Raw genomic sequence first — 22,653 nt, forward strand, 5'->3', positions numbered from 1 at the left:
CAACAGCAGGGCATAATGACCCACTCTAATTCCTAAAGTTTCCTTTGCCTGTTTCATGGCAGCTCTTGTAACACAGTGGAAAAAAAACTCATTTGCAAAACTCCTCTGATTACCAGTCTATCTTTGTTTATCTTTGTGTATCTTTGCATCTGTGCGTTCCAGCACAGGACTGGCCTTTTTATTGGCATGTAGTGACAAAGTAAAATGTCACCAGGAAACCAAAAATATCATACTGGACACTACATAGGCAAGAAGGCCCCCTGTCCCATGGCACAACTCCCTTCTGTACATCTCTCCACAGGGTATGAAATGGCTTCTAAAATAGAAGAACAAACCTGCACCTGACTTCTAAATATCCAGCAAATAAATAAACACAGTTCCTTCTTCAGAGCTCTGCTAATAAGGAAAACCTCACAGCAGGTGCCTCAGTGTTAAGCACTAAATTCATCAGCTTTACAACTCAATTCACTGAATTAAATATGGGTTTAACAGGTTTATATGGCTCTAAGTGGTTTGGCCCAGCCCTTGGGCTGACAGTTCTCCTTTCAGAGACCACCCCACACCCCCTGATCACAGGGCCAGACCTACACAGTTTAGCAGAATAAGGGATATTACACTTTTAACCAAAAGGTTATGTTGTGGATTTCTATATGTCCTATACCACTGTGGGTACCTTCTGAAAGACACAATCACCAAAAAAAAATCCAAAACACAGAAAACAACCCTTCAAAAAACCCTAACCAAACAAAATCCACATATACACACAAAATACTCAAAGCAGAAGGACAGCTTAGTTCACATGGATCAATTCTGCTGATCCACTGCAGCACTGAGAGGTTACAACATTCACTAGGCAACCCTAAAGCACCCAAATTTTTCCTAAGGGTCTCCGAAACCAAATTCAACAAACCTTATTTAGCAGAACACACAATAGATTAAATATAACAGTACCAAAAAAAAAAAAGATTTCAGAAGTAATTGTGCCATTAGTTGCAAATATTTGGATATGTTGGATAAGGCCTTGAGCAACCTGGTCTGGTGGGAGATGTCCCTGCACAGAGCAAGAGGGGTTGGGACTAGATGATTTTTAAGGTCCATTCCAACTCCTTAAAATTCTATGATTTCTGTCTTTCAAAAGGCCCAAGTTTTTCTATCATATTCCTGAATCCACCCTCCACATACGAGCATTTTCCACATTTTTTTTGCACCAATGTCTCATGATTTGTCATAAAATCTCAAATCCTTTCCAATTTTTCTTTGAAGTAGGCCACTGCTGGTGTCCCAATGTCACACCTTCACAGAAAACTATCTTTCACTTTGCAAGGATGATGTAAAAAAACGCTGAATCCTGAAATTTCAAATTTATAGGTCAGCAGTTTACAAAAAAAAAAATCTGCTCTGCAAACTTGGGAAAACAGTTATCCCAAGTATACCCAACTTCAGGACACATTTCATGCAAAAAGAAGCTCAAACTACTTTTCACAGAACATTTTAGAACAAAATGCCTCGTTACATCTGATGAGGACAGCAAACTTCCAACAGAAGAGATTCCTTAGGAGCATCTAAAACCAACCTACCCACCCACAAACAAGACACACCACCACCCACATCCTCTGAACGAGCTTTGGATTCACTGGGCTTTCCAGATGTATCTGATAAAAAAAAAACAAAAAGCCCCTAAAGAACAGGTTACAGTCTAAGACAAAAACAATAATTAAAAAATAATTTAAAAATCACTAATTAGTGGTAGGTTCTACAAGGGCCTCTGCAGGAGGAGGTCAGGGCTGCCCCAGGCCTTTTCCAGGTGGCTCCACCATGACCCACCACAGGACATGGCTGAGCCTGTCAGTGAAGCAACTGGGACCACTGGAGAAATTTATTTAAGAAAGGGTAAAAAACACCTGATAGAGAGAGGATAGGGAAAAACCCCACCAAGGTCAGAGAAGGATAAGAAGGGGGGCCTCCATGGCAGAGCAGGTAATCCCCTGCAGTAAAATGAGAAAGAAAAGATGTTGGTTTCATGTTTATCTTGGTTTTTTACTACTACTTTATTATTTTAACGGTCAATTATTTTTTGTTTGTTTGTTTTTCCACAACAGTAATCAGTAATCTCCTGAACTTTATCTTGACCTTTTAGCTCTCTTGGCAGTCTTTCCATGCCATCTCTGATTCCAGCCCCTGGAAGGCAATAAATTTCCCTGGACAACCTGTCAGGTGCAGTCACCCACTGGAACCGCTCGCTGCTTCTCCCGGGTGATCCTGTCTGGCATTGTTAACATCAACTCTTCGGGAGGGACAGGAATATTCCTCCTTATGTGGAGAGTGACCAGTTTCCAGTCTTCCTCTTTTATTGACTTCTGACTTATTGTGAGACACTGAGTAGATCCCACCTGCATCCCTGATGTAGAGGGGGGTCCAGTCTCCCGAGTCTCCGAGCTCTCTGAGAACATCCTGTTTCACAGAATCACAGAACAGTTTGTGGTGGAAGGGACCTTAAAGACCATTTTGTTCCAACCTTCTGCCATGGGCAGGGACATCTACCACTATCCCAGGTTGCTCCAAGCCTCATCCAACCTGGCCTTGAACACTTCCAGGGAAGAGGCAGCCACAGCTTCTCTGGGCAACCTGTGCCAGGGCCTCACCACCCTCACAGTTAAGAATTTCTTCCCAAAATCTAATCTAAACCTGCCTCTATCAGTTTAAAAACTTTATCCCCGTCCTGTCACTCTCTACCTATATAAAAAGTCCTTCTCCCTCCTTTTTATAAGCCCCCTTAAGGTACCACATGAGGTCTCCTAGGACCTTCTCTTCCCCAGCTGTCTCAGCCTGTCTCCACAGCAGAGGTGCTCCAGCCCTCTCATCACCTCCATGGCCTCCTCTGGACCTGCTCTAACAAGTCTTCATATTTCTTGTGCTGAGGACCCCAGACCTGGGCACAGTGCTCTAGGTGAAGTCTCACAAGGGCAGAGTAGAGGGGGACAATCATACCCTTCAACTTGCTGACCACTCCTCTTTCAATGCAGTCCAGGACATCCCTCTGAGCTGTGAGCGCACACTGTAGGCTCATATCCAGCCTTCCATCCAAAAGAACCCTCAAGTCCTTCTCTGCAGGGCTGCTCTCAATGACTTCTTCTCCCAGTCTGTACTCGTGTCTGGCACTGCCCTGACCCAGGTGCAGCACCTTGCACCTGGACTTGTTGAACTTCACGGGGTTCCTCATTCTCACAAACGCTACGCAGCCTTCCCACTTCCTCACGGAACTCCTTGACCTGGTGACACAGCTCCTTGAGGACACACCTTCTGCAGAGATGGCTCTCAGCCCCAGCTTCCCAGGCAGGCACCAGCCCCTCTTTACAACCAGAGGCCTGCAGAGTTACATGAGCTGCCATCAGGTCTGGATGGGTGGAACCCTCTGACATCGCCAGAGCAGCAGCTTCAACAGCCGCTGGGAAGGAGCACCTCTCCAACAGCTCCAGGCCTGCAGCATGAAGGGATGCAAGGAGAGGCAAGGAAATGGGACAGCAGGGTGTCACAGTCAGCAAATCAAAGATGGAATCCAATCCAGTGGCAGAAGGAATAACACAGCAATGCTGATGAGACTCACAACAGCACCTGGCATGACACCGCAATCCAAGCAGACCCCTTGTTATCTGTCCTACAAAACCAGGCACTTCCAGAGCTCATCCAAGCACATACAGGTCAGGAGGAACAGGATCAGGGAGGAAAGAGTGAGCTGGGGCCACACAAATGCAGGTGGACGATCCCAAAACAACATCAGGGTGCGGAGGATATTTCTAACCACTGCACTGCTTTGCAGCTTGGAAAAAAAACAAAAAACAAAACAAAAAAGCAAACAAAAACAAATAAAACAAAACTAAAAACCAAAACAAACAAAACCTCCAAAAACTAACCAAACAAACAACAACAACAAAAAACAAACACACACACAAAAAAAACACCAAAACCAAAAACAAACAAACAAAAACCACCACACAAAACCTGCTCAAAGGGATTAGAAAGGACTTTGAACACCCAAAGCACAGGAGTGTGACACACTATGGCCAAATTGCTTAAGATGAAGACAAAGCAAGCAAGAGGACACGCTACAAATCCTTCCCAGGCAAAGTATCACCTGGTTTTACACAAATTCTTAAAAGAACAACATACACAGAACATCTGCTGAACTAACTCGGCTACAGATAAGCTCAGGGATTTTTGACTGGTAAACTGCAGTAGAGAGCAAGATTAAACACATCATCTTTGGGCATGATTTTTTCAAAGGACTTTTTAAAATCTAAGCTAATTTGGAAACCTACCAATTCCGTGGATCTTTAAAAATAGAGCCAAAAAAAGATAAAAGATTTTTTTTTCCATTAATAACCCAGAGTTATTGAAGTAAAAAATAGTTTGATATTTTAAGAGCTTTATAGTCTATACACCTAGCAACTAACACAATTAAATTTTCAGAAATTCCACACATAGCACGAATTCCACTGTAATTCATTCTTTAAAGACAAAAGAAAGGTCCCGAAATAGCACTAAAATTTCATTAAAGGACAGCTTCTGCACACTGAAGTGTCTTGTCAACTGTGAGAACCTTTGCTGTACATCTTTCCTTTTTCATGTTTCATCTTCAAAATTCAGTTGCACGGACCTACAACAGGACTCCAGAAAATTTTAGTGCAATTCTTTCCAGGTTAGTGGCCATTTTGGAAGTATAGACTTTTCTGCAAACAAACAGAAGTTTGTTTCAAAAGACTTTAAACCTTTCAGTGCAAAACAATAGAAAATACAGAATCATGGAATGGTTTGGGTTGGAAGGGACCTTACAGACCATCTCATTCCAACCCTCTGCCATGGGCAGGGACACCTTCCACTATCCCAGGTTGCTCCAAGCCCCATCCAACCTGGCCTTGAACATTTCCAGGGATGGGGCAGCCACAGCTTCTCTGAGCAACCTGTGCCAGGTTATCTTCCCTATATCTAATCTAAATCTCTCCTCTGTTATTTTAAAATAACCTGTCCTATCACTAGCTGCCCGCATAAAAAGTCACTCTTCCTCTTTTTTATAAGCCCCTTTTAGGCACTGGAAGGGGCTCTAAGGTCTCTCCAGAGACTTCTCTTCTCCAGGATGAAATACCCCAGCTCTCCCACCCTGTCTCCAGAGCAGAGGGGCTCCAGCTCTCTGAGAATCTCCATGACCTCCTCTGGATCTGCTCTAACAGTCTAAAAACAGCTTTATAATCAAGACAGAAAAGGAAAAAATATAAGCACTGCTGTCTAACCCAGTATTCCGGCTGCTCCCTCCAGGACAATCAATATTCTCTTCTCAGAGAACACTAAACCACCAAACCACTAAGAAGCAAAGCAGAAAATAAGGCACCCACAACTGTGGCTTAAAATGGATGGTTTAAGTGAGCCAGCCTTGGAGCTGGGCACTGTTGCTGTACTGTGGGAATACTGGGCACGTTTTCCAGCGGAGCAGCTGGTGCGAGCACACCTTGGAGAAGGACATTCCCTCACAAATCCGACAGGCCAGCTCCAGAGATCCCACTCACCACGCTGGCTTTCAACCACCAACTCTCTCCCAAAAGCCAGCTGAAGCTTGCTTCAAGCCCAAAAACTAAGTTACCAAAGCAATCACCAAGCTGGATCCCTCAGCGTTTGACGTCCCTCACTAATTCTCTACGAGTTTGCAGGAAGTAATTTCAAAAGCTCCCCCAAGAAAATAAGTTTCAAGCCGTAGTTTTTCCATTCCGAGCCATCCCTGCACTGTTTCATAGCTTTGATAATTGTACCACTGACTAAACTCCAACTGGGAATAGCTGTTTTTATCATCACTATTAAAAACAGTCCCTCACACTGTTAGGAATCTGGAAACTCACTGGAGCTGCATCCCACCCTTCGGCCTCTCAAAACACCACAGAGCAACGAAACTATGTGCTGAAACCAGAGGATCCCTGTGCTGAACAACTCCTGTAATTTCTGGGTAATTAGAACTGCCTCCTAAGCAAACCATGGAGGCTTGGTTATTGATTTTAGAGGGGCAAGTGGCACCAGAGCTCTGAAAGTCAAAGTTAATTTATAGTTTTCCATACTGGACTGGGAAAGCTGAGTTACTTTTAGAACTGGAGTGGTGATGTGCATGTTAAAAAGCCTTACATATTCACCTAGGTCTTTTCAAAAGTAAAGAGATCATATGCAGTTTTCCTTTCCTAAAAGCACATTATCTAGATTTTCACACCTTAACCAGAAGAGTGACTGACAGCTCTCAGAGAAGTAGCAAGATGCAGAAAAACAAGAGTTGAAAGAAGAGTGGGTTTAAAAAACAGCTTTTAATTATCTGAAGGTACCGTTGCCAAGTAGACAGCAAAGAAGCTGTGCATCACATACAGATGGGAAAATTCCCCCAGGTTTATTTCACAGTCAATTACAGTGAAATAACCTATTAGGAAGAACAAAATATATTATTTTTTTGTGGATGCAAGTTTCAACAACTTGAAGAATCATTGCCACTGGTACTTTGATACACAGGATCCACAATCTGTTCTATCACACTTCCAGTCATCACAGCACATAAACACAGCCTAGAAGCAACCTCTCCCTCTTTTTTAATGCATCTTCTGTCATTATTTCCTTCTCAGGGAACTGCATCCCCTCCCCTCCTGGCTGCCCACTTTGAGTATCATTTCATATATCAGTATTTTTTCTACTGTTGTTAAAGAACAGCAGCGAGCACCTTCAAACTTCTACACACACACCTTTGCACATACTCAGATATATTATTCACGTCTGTCTCTGCAAGATGCCACTGTGTAAGGTTATTTGTCAAACAGAAAAGCATTGCAGCAGTGAAAAATCAGCTTTCCAGGATCCCTGTGCTAAATCCTGGGTGTGCCTACTTTTGTTTGGTATCAAGTTCCTTCTGCTGGCTCTGCTGCAAGAGCAAACTACAGGGATAGTTAAGTTTTTCCCCACCTCCAAAAACATCTGTTCCTTTTCTAAGTTCTCCAGACTTCCTTCCCCTTGACCGTATCACAAAGGCTCTCTTTTTTAGCAAGGCTGCCTTCTTGATAGTCCATCACCATTATCTTCTTGTTCTGCAGAGCAGCTTGAATCACTGGATCTTGCAGAGCTTCCAGTCCTTTCAGCTCAAGGCCAGGATCTCAATTCAAGCATCCTGATTTACAGACAGGGTTGTTAAACTCCTTCCCTGCCTCTTATTTAACACTCCACGGCTTCCTGTCCTGGGAGGCAACCAAACTGCCACAAGAAATGCCAGCTTCTGTTCAACACCCACAGTTCCTGTGACACTGAACATTTAAAACAATTATGTTACTCCCAAACCTTGCACTACAACAGCTTTTACTCCGCAAAAGTGCAGAGACGAGCAAAAATTACTTCAGCACGAAGGAGTCTGAGCCTTTTCTTTGCTGAATCTCACAGCATTTCACAACGTTCAGGCTTGGCACGACCCTCCATCCGCTCGAACACACAGCACAGTGTCACCCCTCAAAACCCCACTGTTCAACCTAAAGGCACTTTCTCTTTTTTTTTCTTTTTGGTTTTTTTTTGATGTTAAGGGTGCGTCAGCTGCTAACTGAAACAGTGGGAATGCTCCATTGAGCACACACACACTTGTTAAACTGCTCACAGCATGCAAATAAAATACCGCATTGTGCAAAAGTCACTCAGCCTCCCCATCCATAGATATGAGCGGTGGAACCGCGGCCAGGAAAGAGAAACTTGGAAATATTTCAGTCCCTTATTCCCAACGTTCACATCCCAGGCTGAAGCCCACAGCCCTGTCACGCTGAGGGGTGACCATGTTGAGAGTCTCCTCCGTGCAATGGGTGGGAAAACAACCATTATCTGTCTTGCCCCCGGGACTGCACCCTTTTATTTGTAGTTATTACTGCAAACTGCCTTTTTTTCCAGACAATGGTTGTGTTATTATAGGTACCTTCATGCCGTGCCAAAGCACATACACACAGCAATTCAGAACAATCAGCCTTGTTTTCATGGGAGCAAAGGTTGCAGCCAAATGAAATGGGTGGAGATCACATTAAACAATCTTGGAATCTGCTAATAGGATATAGGAAAATGTGACCATAATGCAGATGCGGAGTTCCCCTTTCACCTTCCAATGTTATGGATAAAATAAAAGCTTTGGAAAACCAATTAAACTGTTTGAACAACATCAAGCAAGTTGAAGTGCTCTCAGGGTGCTTACAAGACCGCTGAGAAGTTCTTTAAAATTAAAACAAAGAAATGCCCTTCCAAAGCTCTGAAACCAGGGAGCCTTTCCCCACCCCAGAACACCACCTGCTTTAAAGATATGGGACACCTGCAAGTCATCTCCTTCTCCAAGGTAAAGAAAAGCTCACCAAGACAACTGTTCCTGTCTTAAAGACATGATCAGCACCTTCTTCAAGCGGGGAGTTTTCGTACTGAGGCACCTTGGTTGGTCAGCTGTAACCTGCATTCCCCTTGTTTGCTTTTGAGATGTGCATTAGTCAGCTTTCTCCTCCACAAATCTGATTGTGCCTCTGCATGATCGTGCACTGAAGTCATGTCCTTGAGCGTGTGACATCAGTCTGTTGCCATGGCAATGTACAGGGCAGTCCAAAATTCAGTATTATGGCATCACTGCGGGATCAGACAGCGGAACAAGCCAACGCCTCGGAGCTGGTTAATGCAGCACGAACAGCCAAGACATTTTCAATCTAAATGTTAAAGTGTAACTGCACTTTATCACAATATTCCTTATAAATATGGTTGGAAGCCTCAAGAAACTCGATCCAGAAGGTCACTGAAGACAAACAGAGCCATCATGCATCACTAAAGAAGGGCAATATGTTTCCAAGGATGGCCACCAAGTATGAAGAAAGCTTAGTTCAGCTCTCTGAATAGAAACCACCATCTGTTCCTAAGGCAACACCAGACCTGCCTAAAGAGATCCTTCACAGAGAAACAAGGATGGCCCCCCAGCACCCCCGGGCCAAGGGCTGAGTTGCACAGTTTTTCTGGAAATCAGAGACTGGAGCATCACAGCCCTGCCAGCCCTTTCCAAGAGACAGCGTTACATAAAGACACAGTTCTTCAATTTCGAGCTGTGAAGCAAAGATCATCATTAACCCAACCTGTAACAAAGCCACGTAGTTAAAAAAGGGTGGTACCTTCCAAGAGTTGTTATTCCATGTAGGGTTAGACATTACAGTTCTGTAGGTTCCTTGCACACTCACGAGAATGGCATTTCTGAAGAGCAAAAGGGAAGGAAAAAGGAAATTAGTGACACAGTAACAGTGTTACAACCACCAACCAGCTCTTAAGACACAAAAGATCCATTTGCCCAGAGCAAAAGGGCACATGGGAACAGCCACCCATGCACTGCTGACGTGGAGCACCACCAATTCAAGGTCTTCAGTGCTGACTGATCGAGTACACCCCAAAAAGAGTCCACCAACTACAGGTGGCTGGGCAGAAGGCATTTTGGCACCACAGGAGCCCAGGGTGCAGGGATAGGAAAGAGGAGGAACACGAAGCTCCCAGTAGCCAGGCTGGACCCCTTTCTTTACCTGTTCCCATCAAACACACGTGTTTAGGGGTTCCCAGCCGCTGCTCTAAACACCCAAATTCCTCAAGACCCTTGAGTGCCACTGCTTCTGCACCTCAGCTTCTGTGTGAACCAGCCCCTCCCCGCATGCTTGACTGCTTTCATTTTGCCTCCTTCCGCTTTCCCTTATTAATCCACGTGTCTCCCATAACTCACTCAACACCTCCCTCTGCAGAGCTGACCTCCATCCTCCCCATAACCCCGGACGCACCTACAATTTCTTCACGCTGCCATTAACGAGGCACATTTCACGTTCCCGGCACGGATGTAACCCTCACCCTCCCCTAACCCCTCCACCCATGTCCCTGGCTGTAATTACCCCACACCTCATTATCTAATACCCAGCACAAGCCTGGGGGCTGGGAACCATTGTTTATTTGGCACTGCAACGTCACACACCCCGGTGGCGTTGTATAAATAAATTCCACAACCTGTTTGAGCCTGAGCTTGATTCAGACCTGAATTATCCCAGTTTCTAAGTGACTGCTGCAAATACCTTCACTTGCTGCTTTAGCAACACCAGCTTACGCAACCAGCCACCACAGGCAGCTCCAGTGCCACTCACCACGGCAGCCAACTGCTCCCACGGACCACAACTGCACAGAAAACACCTTAAATCCCTCCACTTTTAAATAAAAATTGCAGATCACAAAAGGAAGAGGCAGGCAGGGGCACGCTGCCCTCAGCAATGTGCCTGTCACCTGAAGGACAAGCTCCACGGGCCAGTGTCACCTCTCAGCCACCAAAGCATCCAGGCTTTCCCCCAGTCTCAGCCCCTTACACCCAGCAGGTTACCCTGTCAGAAGCCTGAAGTGCCACTAAGGATGAGATTCTGGAAGCAGCTTTACGCCAAACGGATTTGAGAGCAAAATAAAGCCAGCAGGCTTCATCTCCATGGAGCTCCTGCAACACAACATAGGCTGAGCAAGTTACTCAGGGCAGAGGTCTTTCTTATTAACTACCTAGTAAATTCAGATTAAAGTCAGACAGCTTTTCCCCCTCCCTCACATAAAAATCAGATGCTATCCAGCCCCGAGGAATCAATCCAGCTCCTGCAATAAGGCAAACCTGCTCACAGCCACATGACACCAAACACAATCCAGAGGATTGTGGCCCTTCAGATACTCATTAAACTTTTTTCCCCTAGAAAAGTCTCCAGCAAAGGATAATTTGCCTTCAATTCATTTTCTACAGTCAGGATGGATGGTAACTAAGTACTGGATATGGAAGCACATGAGAAGTCCCAGGGCAGCCATCCCAGCTCATGAACACATCAGTGCAAAAACCTGTGGACAGTCACCACCTACTGCCCCAGTCACGTGTGCCGGTTCCAGCATCCATGTGATGCTTCAGAGGGGCAATCAAAGCCCTGAGCCAAACACAGGGAGGAGAGGAAGGAAGCACCAAGACACAACACAACCATTAAGAGGTAAACAGAGGCCTGAGAAGAGCCAAGGCTGGGTGGCTGCTGGGGAAGCTCAGTTAACACACTTCAAGACAAGGAGCGGAGAATAAGTCAACTCACCATCCCCAAATGGTCACGAGAGCCTTGTCAACTTGCACAGACTGAAGACCAGTTCCAAAAAACACTAAGCACGGCGTTGGGAAGGCAAATGGACCGTTTTGAGAATGTAGGATTAGCTTTTTTACTGGAGAAGGGGAACACAACAGCACACACAACAACTAACACTGCGGGTTTGAGACATCTGTGAGAGACATCATTTTATGAGCCAGCAGTTCGTGTCAACACAAAAGATGCCAAAATCTTGCTGTACGTGATGGTGTTTACAGGTGGAGGAGCTCTGCCCTCTCATAGGAAGGAGCTGTGCTTTGCAGACCCTTCCTGACTACCCAGCCTAACCTCCTGTCCACAGGCAAGTCCCTTTCCACCTACACTACCCTCGGAGCAGGTTGGCCAACACAAAAGTTATCATATCACAGCCCATCTTCTGGCTTCTTTTCCCTACAAAGGCAAGGCCCCCAATCTCTTTTAAAAAGGCAGTGTGGTACTCCCACACAAGACTCATATCCTACAATATTCTCTCAAGGAAACTGTGGCAAAGATCACTCTGGGTTGATCTCCACAACAGGTTGGGGGTCAGGGAGCCCTGCTGCCAGGTAACACTCCGGGCTTAAACCTGGTTTTTATTTAGGCAATACCCAACCCAGCCTGCCAGCCTCCTGTCCCTGCAACATCAGTGGCTAAAAAGGGATGCAGGAATCTGATCAGCTACAGATTTCCACAGAATCCCAGAATGGTTTGAGTTGGAGGGGACCACAGTGGGTCATCTGGTTCACTCTTCCTGCCCAAGCAGGATCATCTCAGAGCACATGGCACAGGACTGTGTCCAGAGGGTTCTGAAATACCTCCAGTGAGGGAAACTCCACAGCCTCTCTGGGCAATCTGTTCCAGTCTGTGATCACCTGCACAGCACAGGAAAGAAGTATTTTCCCCCTACACAAATAAATAAATACCTCACTTAAAAAATGTGATGCAGTTCATCACATTAAAAGAAGTCACACTGTTCTTATCAAAGCCTGGATCCACTCCAGTACATGATGAACAGGTCCCTTTGCAAAGCACATTTGGGCCTTTCCCTCTGAGAGCCACCTTAAAAATATAAGACCCAACTAAGTGGGCCTCATACTCCTTAATCCTTTGAAATTCACCATCACTTCACCTTATTTACTCCAAAACCTTAATGCTGCAGCTGGACCTACATGATCAACCCTATCAGCCAAGTTACGACCAACGCAACCAAGCCCAAACTTACAAAAACTATTAACTTGTAAAAAGTGTTATTACATTTTCTTTCCCAAAACATTTAACCTGCTAACAAGTATCTGTCTCAGTGTGTTACCATCCTCCCATTGTCCTGATCTGAGTTAGCAGGCTTACACTAAAACACAGCAAGAGCCAAGAGCACTCATCCAAGCACAGCCTGCAAGAACAGACCCCCTTTGGGGCAGCGACAGTTGAGGTCGATTTAATGCGAAAACAAACTACTTTTCCATTCAAGTCCAAAGCAGAGACAAAGAATTTTATGTGGCTCAGATTGCACAGTCAGCTGTCTTTTTAGGAACAGATCGGATTTAACAGTTCTATGGCAGTCCAGAAAAAAAAAAATGAGCTTGACAGAAGTTTATGGTTTGGCCAGTACTGCACTGTGCAAAATTCCAGGCACTTGTCTGCAGTGCTCTCATGGCCTTCAGCCGGTACCTCAAAGTCATCATCATCAACATCAGTCCAAGAAGGTATTTTGAGAGACACTGGAACAGGTTGCCCAGAGAAGCTGTGGCTGCCTCATCCCTGGAAGTGTTCCAGGCCAGGTTGGACAGGGCTTGGAGCAACCTGGGATAGTGGAAGGTGTCCCTGCCCATGGCAGGGGGTTGGAACAAGATGGTCTTTAAGGTCCCTTCCAACCCAAACCATTCAGGATGTTGTGATTTTTCAGGATTCAGCCTGGTGCACAAATGCATTTTTATCTCATTTCAAAGAAAGACAAAATTCCTCTCTGAAGCTCTGCCCAATAATTCTCTCTCACATCACACAGATTGCATTTAACACCATTTCTACACTGGAAAACCAAAATGACACCATTTGTCAACGAGACCACTCTCACCACAGGGACCCATATTCTGAAGCAGCAGAGATGTGCTCAGGCCCTTCAACTTGACTATTTTGGGGCCTAATGCAGACAGAGAAACTAATATTAGCATGTATTGCTACGGAAAGGAATATAATCCAAACCTTCACCGCTTTATATCTAAACCCTTTGAGACATCCAACGTCAATGCTAAACAAATCTTCACCTGGCAAACACTTGGAGAGCCTTCAACTGAAGCTGCCAGGTAAGGGAATGCAGTATTTTGGGATATTTTTGCTACATACACTGGGGACATACCTCTGACACACACAAAGCCCAGAGAAGCTTCATGACAGCTGCAAAAACAACTTTGTCCTGGCTAACATTCACATCATGAAATTACAGCTTCACTCCAGGGAAAAAGGAAAAAGCACTTAAGTTTTGTTTAGATTGAAGTGCTTCGAGCCACACCACTTATCTGCTATCAGAGCAGATTGCAGGGCTGCTCCAGTGATTATTCTGTAATGAAGTAACTGGAATTGGAAGGTATGCAATTAGTCCTATCTCCTCCTCTGCCACCCCCCTAACAAGAAAAAAACCAGCACAGACGTTATCACCTCTTCCTCTAGCTCTGCTACCCTCATTTAAAATACCCACAAAGCAAAGTAGGGCTGTCACAAGCTGCTAACAAGCCTGTCTTGGCCCTGACTGGCAGCAAAGGTGATATTATCAGCATCTCCCCAGGAGAAAGTTACTGGGTTACCTAATGGGATGCTTTCTCAGGTACCCCCACACACATTTATATTAAGCTTAACATGCCTGCATTTAGCTATTTCAGTAAAAGCAAGCCACTTTTGAGATGGAAAAAAAAAAAGGCACTGCTGTACCTACCAGCTTTAAGTTAAAGCATCTCTCATTAATCCTCCTGGGCACGATCACTGGGAAGTGAATATATTAAACTCAGGACACAGGTATTGCTTGCTGGCACTCTGGATAGGTTTACTGACTCCAGCCTGGCTCATTTTACCTGGGTCATTTACCCTCCCTTCCCTTAAAGAGCTGTGTTTTATGTTTGTGAAGTGGTATATGCAGCTTTTCCATAACTGCAGCTAATAGTTGGAAGAGGCAGAAAGGCCCCAGACACCCCACAGCCAAATGGTAACTCACAGCAAATCCCTGATTCCAAACTGTAATTCTGATAAAATACATGTTGGCATTTATTCAGGCTCCAAAGCTCACTCATCTCATCTCCTCTCCTCCACCCCAGCAATACCCGTTGGGGTCTAATTAAAGACATGGCTTCTCCCAACAGCCTCTGCCTCATGTGTATCCCAGAAAAGTTTCTCTATTTGTGACCCAAGGAACACAAGGGAGAGCTGGAGGGACAAGGGAGATTCCCCCAGACCTTAAAAAAAAAATTATATAAAAATAATTTAAAATAAAAACACTATTAATGCAACAATGAACTTGTTCTATATAGGTCCACTACTGATGCAACAATTTTACACTCAGATTAAGTTCCTTGACTTTTCTCCAAGCTAAGTTCTTTCCAATTTCTTAAAAACATTTTCCCAAAGACAATGGGCCATCCCTGCAGGATGTACTGGTGCCTTCACTTCCTTGGATTCAGTCAGGCCAGGGATGAAGCTGTTAACACCTCACAAAATCCACACACAACCCTTTCCTCGCTGGATACATCTACAGATCCAAAAGAAGAAAAAGAGCTTTAAAAAAAATCCCTTTCAAGGCAAGCAGAGTGTGCAGAGACATTTGCTACAAAGGTATGTAAACTGCAACTATTTATCCCACAATTTATCCCATGGCCTCCAGCTGACACATCCCTGGACAGCATTTTAACAGCCCCATAAGCAGTTAAAGCTGAACAAAGCAATCATCAGGAAAACTGGTTTAGTCCACTGCTGGTGGCATCCCATGCCCTATCCATGGAGGAAGCATGACTCAAACTGCTCTGAGCTCCCATCCACAGCACAGCCTGAATTCCCAGTAACTTGTACCAAAGCCACGTCTCCAACTGCTTCTGCTGCGAGACCAATTCGAAGCAAGTTATTTTACATTTTAATATGACTACATCTGCAGCCCTAAAAAAAAAAAAAAATCCATAAGCATTTTAAGAAAAAGACAGGGATTTTTTTTTTTCCTTAACACCATGGAAGATGGATTCAGTAATCCTCCCACAGCCCCAGTTTCAGAAGCAGCAGCAGATTTACTTAGATTTCAGACGCATAAACAAGCACTCTCTGCATCACTTCATTCATGTGTCTATTAAGATAAAGGTACCTCATTAAAAAAAAAAACAATGGTAGAGTGTCATCCTCCTTTAGAGAGGAAATTAAATGAAAAAATGCCAGGAACTCACAGTCTGACCCACAACTGATGGCAAGTTCAGTGCCCTGATGGTTAAATCCAGGTGTACAGGAGACAGGTTTTCCTTAAGGGCTTTTTTTTTTAATTCCCTTACCAAATCCCTGACACTTGTCTCAAGCTACCAGGCCTTCCATATATGTTCACAGGGAGCTTCTCTCCACCTCAGGAGTCAGGATGGGAGAAAGGACAAAACCTCTGAAGACAAAAACATTAAGGGGCCCAAGGCAAGAGCAAAGGCTGCACCATGGAAAGGATTTTTACTCTTTGCAATGAAGGCAAAGTTCAGCACGAAGACCTCAATGAAGAGCTTTATAAATCAAAAGAGAGCTGGGATGCCTCTGGAAGCACACGAATCAGTGAACATAAACCCCAATTCAACACCAGCCTCTATCACTGATACACAAGTCCTGCTTGAACCCAGGGTCCAAACTTTTTTTTTTAAATATAGCCTCTAGTGTGAGTGTGACACACTGCAAAAAGCCAGACCACAGGCACAAGCCACGAGTTAGTCTTTGAAGTTCAGATACACCAGAAAATTATTTCACCTACCCAGATGCAGAGGGATAGCTGCTGCCTTTGATGCTACAAGAAATTTTGGTCTTAAGCTGCCCAAGGACTTCAAATTGCTTGCTGGGCTTGCAGTGTGGCAACACCCAAGCCTACACATACACACGAGCCTAATTATGCCTGGTCTAGACTTGGGGGGGAGGAAAAGAAAAAAAGAGAGAAGAAATATTTTCACTGATGTTAGCACGCAAAGAAAATAATAGCACATACAAAGAAATCTCTAGAGTGACTTATGAAGAAGATTTTATGCCTGGCTTTCTGCCAGTTACAGAGGAATTAAAGAGTCTAGCATTATAACCCCGCTCATCCCGAGGAAAAAACTGCATTTTTAAGTGATCAACGGAGTAAGAGAGAGGAGGAAAGAGGGACAAAGACACGGGATTGCAACTGTACAGAGGAACATAGAAAGTTCCTGGTGGTACTGAGACAGAAATTGGGCACGAATAGTTCAGATTTTAAAATTAATCCAGTCTATTGCATCCAAAAGAAAATCAGGACATAACAGCTGATTCCAAATAACAGCATTCCAATAAAGCAGACAGTATTTTTTACTATAAAATTCCAACTGCTTCAATATTTTACAGATTACACTGACTGCCAACCAGCAAAATCAGTGAAAGGTGGAGGTCACAAAAACAAAAGCAAACCAAGTGGAAAAGGCATGACTAGATATCTTAGGAAGCTGAAAATGTGTCAAAACCCAGCCTTTCATAAGAAAGAGCATTTAGTAGCTATCTGCAGTGATGAATTTACATCCAAACTCTTTGGAGCTGAAAAATTCACATCATGAGACCAGCTTTTAGCAGAATTAGGACCAGACTTGACATGCCCCAGTTTCCCCAAGGTTACTTTTTGAAATGCAGCTATACTTAAAATATTTCCAGTGCTCTTCTCACACTGCAGAAGAGCGAGCAAAGCCTACCTCTTAATTTTACTGTTTGAGGGTTTTTTTATAAGAATTTAACTTCAACACTTTTTTATTTGAATGACAAAAGGAATTTTGCATTAGACTGCAGGTTGAAAGTTACTGGAAGTGGCAGCAAGATGCTGTTATTTATATAAAGTCACTGCAAGGAGAAAAAAGTCACTGAAGCTTTCTAAATCAAACTTTGTAAAACACCAAAATCACAGAATGAACCAGAAGTAGCTCAGGAGTTGCTAGGGATGTTTCAAGTTAATAAAATTCTAAATTAAATGGCTGCCGCTTAGGTTTGCCAAAAAATTATGCAAATTTCCAAAGTTCATACATAGTAATTAGCATAGCAAAAAGCAGGTCCCAAATAAGTGATGAAGTTAGCCTCGCTCTTATTTTTCCAGCAGATGGAATTAGATATGTGTGAAGCTATTTTTTTTTTTTGCAATTGGAGATTAAACATATTATCCTGAATATCAATTCTGCAAGTACAGCATGTTGGATGCACGCACTCATGGAAGCAGGAATATGCAAAAGGCAGCCTGAATCCTTCTTTTCCATCATTCTAAACAGGACACTGAAGAGGCTGGGAGGGGGGAAGGTTTACATATTTAAGATTTCATTTTTCAAACTGATTGCTGACAATTTAGTTGAGACAAGTTCTCTCAAAGTACGTTTAGAGTTAATAGCCCAAACAGGTTTTTCCAAACAAAAATGTCTGCCTCGACTAAAAATACATCCTCTTGATGTGTTAATTGACAGATCACAAAAAGTCATCCAAACTGCAAGTTGAAACAACACATGTAAACAGAAAGTCTCCTGGTTTTGCCCATTACTGCTCCAAAACCTGGTTCACAGGCACATCCATCCTACATTGGATATCATATACTGCAACATAAATTCACCTTTTCCATTCCTGTTACTGATTTGCCACTTCACACTTAAAGACACAACCTCCTCCTCAGCCAGTTCTCCAGCGATGGCTGAGCCTCACGTGTGCCCTTGACCAAAATACTCCACCTGTGTTCCACATTCTGAATTTAGTTTCTCTTAAGAAGTGAAAACAAGCTGCAAGTCTTGCTACACGAATATTACTTTCGGGTAGCCCAGCAAAGACCTCTGGAATCTCTGTGTGTGCTACAAAAAGAACCCAAATCTCACATAATTGAAGGAACGTGGGGAGGGGAAAGCAAAGTTTAACTCTAATTTAAAAGTCAAGTAAGTGACATGCTGGATTGAATGCTATTAACCAAAACTGTGTGAGTTAAAGGTGGATGTACTGAGAGCAGTAGAAACTCTGCCCGCAACAAAATGAGAATTCTCTTACAAAAATACTTCTGTGGCCAAATGAAACACTGAGTTTAAGTAAGAAAGCAAGCACTTACACCTATCGTGCTCTCCCCCTCTTCCTTCTCGACTAGGGAGTCTGATTTATCTCAAAGCAATCAAAAGAAAATACTTTGATTTTTTTAAAGTCAGAAAAGCTGCAGAAATGAAAGCCCTGTCTGGCAGGAACAAATGATATTTCTGAAATCAAAAGAAGATTTTCCAAGTTAGGGGAAGGGCGAAAACAGTCCTGAATAACTTACTTTGCATAGCCCAGTTCCTGCCAAAACAGTTCTGAAATCCCATGGTAGTTCAGATAATTTCCATTCTTAGGCAAAAAAAAAAAAAAGAAAGGCTAGATTGAACATTAGCAACATTAATTGTGTGATATGACCTGAATGATGCAAGAACAAGTAGTTAAGTGAACCACAGCATCTGCTGAATTTTTAATCACTAGTTGTTTTGCTGCAAGGCAGAAGAACACTGTATATTAGCTTCCAAGCACTGCACAGAATGGCACATTAGGACAGCAGGATTTGAACTGGCAGGAATTCTGCTTCCCTGCTACCTAAATGCCATCACTTCGCTGTGAACTGCGGACAGAGCAGCTTTAGAGCGGGATTATTTTTTAATCACATGGGGGGGGTGGGAAACACTGTTTTCTGCACCCCAAGATACCGGTCGGCCATTTCTGAATAATATATTTAATTTTTTTTAAAGCTGACATTTTCTTAACAGCCGTCTATGCGTCCCTATGTAGGGTATTTTTACTTTCCAAACAGCTTTAAGTAGTCATGTGGCTGCCCAGCAGCAACTTGCTGCCAAAGAAGTAGCTGAACCTCCAATGTGTAGGAAGGTGATCTATGTAAACATTCCTATTAGCTCTGTACTGCACCAGGAGGAGCAACTGCAACGTGTTTAGGCACACCTGAGCTATATTTAATCCATCTTTCTCTGACACCCATTGCAATGACTCTGCAGACGCCCAAATTTGGGCAGCCAGGTCATGGTACCATTGATGAGAGTCAACCAGCCCATCCTATACCCACACCAGCCAGTCCTGCTGTGATTTCTCTGTGTCTGACACTCAAAATAGCCAGATTAAACCAACCACCATGCCTACAGTGGTAAATACAGCTCCAGTTATGCTCTAGGCATGAAACTGCAACAGCAGGATTAGCAAGTGATACAGCAGATATCCCCCTTCCACAACAAAGACAAAAAGAGAAAAGTTATTTGGGGGATAAACACTAATTCCACAACTACAATGCGAATTCCAAACAAATCCCACAATTACAGCCAGGATCTGCACTAGGGGATACGATCCTGATTCATGTTTTAGGGGTCAAAAAAGAGGACATTTTAAGAATAGGACAACATTCATACATTAAAAAGTCTGTCACACTGACTTTAATAGAATCTATGTTTAATAAGTTAATAGAATCAAAACAGCTTAGAAAACAAAACCAGCAAAATATGCTACAAATAAAAACGGAGCAGCCACACATACCAAAGCAGCATTCCTGTGCCCTCCTTCCTGCAGAGCTTACAGAGCCAGGAAGAGGATCTCTAACCAACAACTTTCACTAAACCAAGGTCTCCTTCAAAAGTTTAAATGTATAGGAACACCCAGAGATACATCTGATGACCAAATAATCCACAAGAGCCAAAAATCCCAGCAGACAAGGGCAAGAGAGATGCTTCCCAAGCTACATTATCTTTAATGACAGGCTTAGGATCAGTCCTGCATTTTCCTTGCAGGCTCAACTATTCAGGTACAAGAAAAGCTGCTCTCTTCTCTGAAGCCAGGTATCAAACCTGCAACAGGAATATTAAAATATGCCATGTCTGCTGGGAATACAGCCACCAGTGTGTGAGGATTATACCAAAATGGCTGTGCTACAGGGCAGTGAGAAGCGAAAATAACACGATATGATGAATGTGTTGACACCTGGAACCTCAGGGTCAGTTATTGCCTCGGTAGTATCGTGCATACACTACACAATATTCAACTTCACATCACCAGAAACTTAACTTGGCACCTCCAGACCCCAAAACCACAGTCCTTCCTGGAAGGGGAACTACAGGCCAGCCTCTGTGAACACCCACAGCATGCTACAAAACGAGCTTCCAAACTGAAGAGACACAGAAAGATGTTTTATACCCTGTAAGACACTTAGTTGCAGCTCAGCACTTGACAAGCCGCTCACAGTTCCTCACGACCCTTCTCTAAACGGAGAAAAGGTTTTAAAGAGCATTCAGTGCAAGTGAAACATCCCCAGCTTTCACCTCAGCCTCTGCTTGTTCTCCAATTAAATATAAAAGAGACAACTTAGTCATACAGAGCACGCAGGATGGTTTTAAGACAGTGGTATTAAATCAAATCCCACAACTTTTCACACCTATTAAAATGTTACTTTGTCATTAGCAGGGGAGATTTTGATAAGCGTGATGCAATTAACAGACACTGCCTTTGTTGCCAGGCTGCTCGTGATGAAGCCCAGGCTCCCTGACATTCCATTTCTTCCCCTCCAAAGCCCTGTGCTATGGCAAATTTATGGTTTTCAGCGTGTAAGAGGAGAATTGGGCATGTTACCTTCAAAAATCAGTCAATAAGGCTCTTTCACTCGGGCCCAGGGAAGGTGGGTGGCTACTGGAAAGCAAGACAAGGCTCTCCCTTCCCCCTCCCCTCAGGACCCAAAAACGCTGCGTTCAAAACACTCCCATCCCCTGCAGCAAGGGATTAGCCATTTATTAAAAAGGAATCAAAACACTGTAAAAGGCTTCCAGTTAAGATTTCAAGGACAAAAAAAAAAAAAAAAGAAAAAACCAAAACTCCAACGCAACACCCACGGAACCAGATTCCCATTAGGAATTCTTCTGAACACCGAAGAAGGAGCAGCTCAAGCCTGAGCAGGATGTCATTTGTCAGGACAATGCTGATCAAATGGCGCAAAAGGAGGACAAAACTAGATTAATTTTTTTTCAGTCCGTCATTTTGCTGCCTCCACGTTGAGCAGTAACAACGTTCACAACCTACAGGCATTTACTGGTTTAGACTTTGGACTTTCAAAACCACTGCCTACCTTCACGCTTGGCTTTTAGGGGGTTTTTTTGGCTCTTCTTTGGGGTGACAGACAATTATAATGGCCAATTATGTAAAACCCTTCATCCGAGAAAACACGAAGCACTACGCAAACACTCATTAGGACTCGCGACCCGAGTCTGCGCCGCACGTTCCCGGGTTCCACAGCCACCCTGGATATCCCCAAAACTGGATTCCCAGCGCTGTGGCACGGCCAGGACAGCGCTCAGCAGGGCAGGGTCAACCACCGGAGTACTCACACAGCCTCGCAGGCGGGTTTTGCAGCCCAGGCTGCCAGAGCTGAGCTCTACAGCCCCATCCAAGCCGGTTATTTAAAAGCAGAGCAGGGACGTACGCGGCTGTTGGGCGTTGTACGAAGCACCTCGCAGGACAAGCCTTAGATCCACTTCTCCGGCTGATACAAGGAGATTTCTCCAACTGGAAGCGGCACTGCGCAAGCCAATAACTTCGGTTTACTGAAGAAATTAAAAGCTACACTGTTTCGAGTAAGGCCTTGGAGGAAGTAATTCCGAGAAGAAATCACTTCCACTGCAATTGTACTTTTAACCTTTCCTTAGGTTCTTACGCCACCCCCCACGTGAACACGTTATTCAAACGTTATCACAACATCTAATAGCGATTAAAGCTGTCCCTTTTGGATCGCTGTTTATGTTTACCGAGTTCACAACCCCTCCCTGCGAAGGGCTTGATCGATGCGTGAAACACGGGGGGATGGGGGGGGAAAGCCGTGCGGTTAAAAAAAAAACAAAAAAAAAAAAACAGGACCAGGAAGTGACCGCAACTCGGTTGAGCAAAATTTGGGGGAGGGGGGAGGTAGGGGAATAAGTGCAGGGGAAGGGAAGGGGGCGTTTTGAAAAGCAGGTCCGCGAGAAGGCAGAGAGCAGCGGGGCTGTGTCCCCACGGCCACGCGTGGGACGGTCGCGTTACGCAACCGCGGGGGGGACGGGGATGCCCCGAGCCCCGCACGGTGACCCGGCGGTGCGGGGGGTGGGAAGAGAGACGGGGCCGCTCCCGGGCCGGGAGAACCGCGGGAGCGTTGCCAGGGCAGGGCAGGGCAGGGAGCGCGATAAACCCCCCCCTCGGGGAGAGGCGGGCGCCGGGGGGGAGCGTTAAAACGACCGGGTAAAAATAACGCGGAGCGGAGCGCGGGGGG

At 44.4% G+C, this 22,653-nt stretch overlaps 1 protein-coding gene across 13 annotated transcripts in view; it reads right to left on the bottom strand.

Annotated features, from left to right (window-relative positions):
• FBXO34 (F-box protein 34) overlaps positions 1-22,653 on the bottom strand; it is a 45,853-nt gene that overhangs the window by 17,518 nt on the left and 5,682 nt on the right. For 3 of the 13 annotated variants that reach the window (XM_027704084.1, XM_027704087.1, XM_027704086.1), the window contains exons 1-2: positions 21,740-21,854; positions 9,180-9,258 (exon numbers count right to left, since the gene is read on the bottom strand). The exons of 2 other annotated variants lie outside the window; for them this stretch is intronic. The gene's annotated coding sequence lies outside the window, so the exon portion shown is untranslated. Of the gene's footprint in view, positions 1-6,978; positions 7,001-8,387; positions 9,136-9,179; positions 9,259-21,739; positions 22,129-22,156; positions 22,176-22,653 lie in introns of those variants that run through there. 8 more of the 13 variants (XM_027704088.1, XM_027704085.1, XM_027704090.1 and 5 more) reach the window with 7 other exon arrangements.

This window comes from Neopelma chrysocephalum, unplaced genomic scaffold (assembly GCF_003984885.1).
Source record: "Neopelma chrysocephalum unplaced genomic scaffold, ASM398488v2 Primary Assembly neopelma1_253, whole genome shotgun sequence".
Lineage (NCBI taxonomy): Eukaryota > Metazoa > Chordata > Aves > Passeriformes > Pipridae > Neopelma > Neopelma chrysocephalum.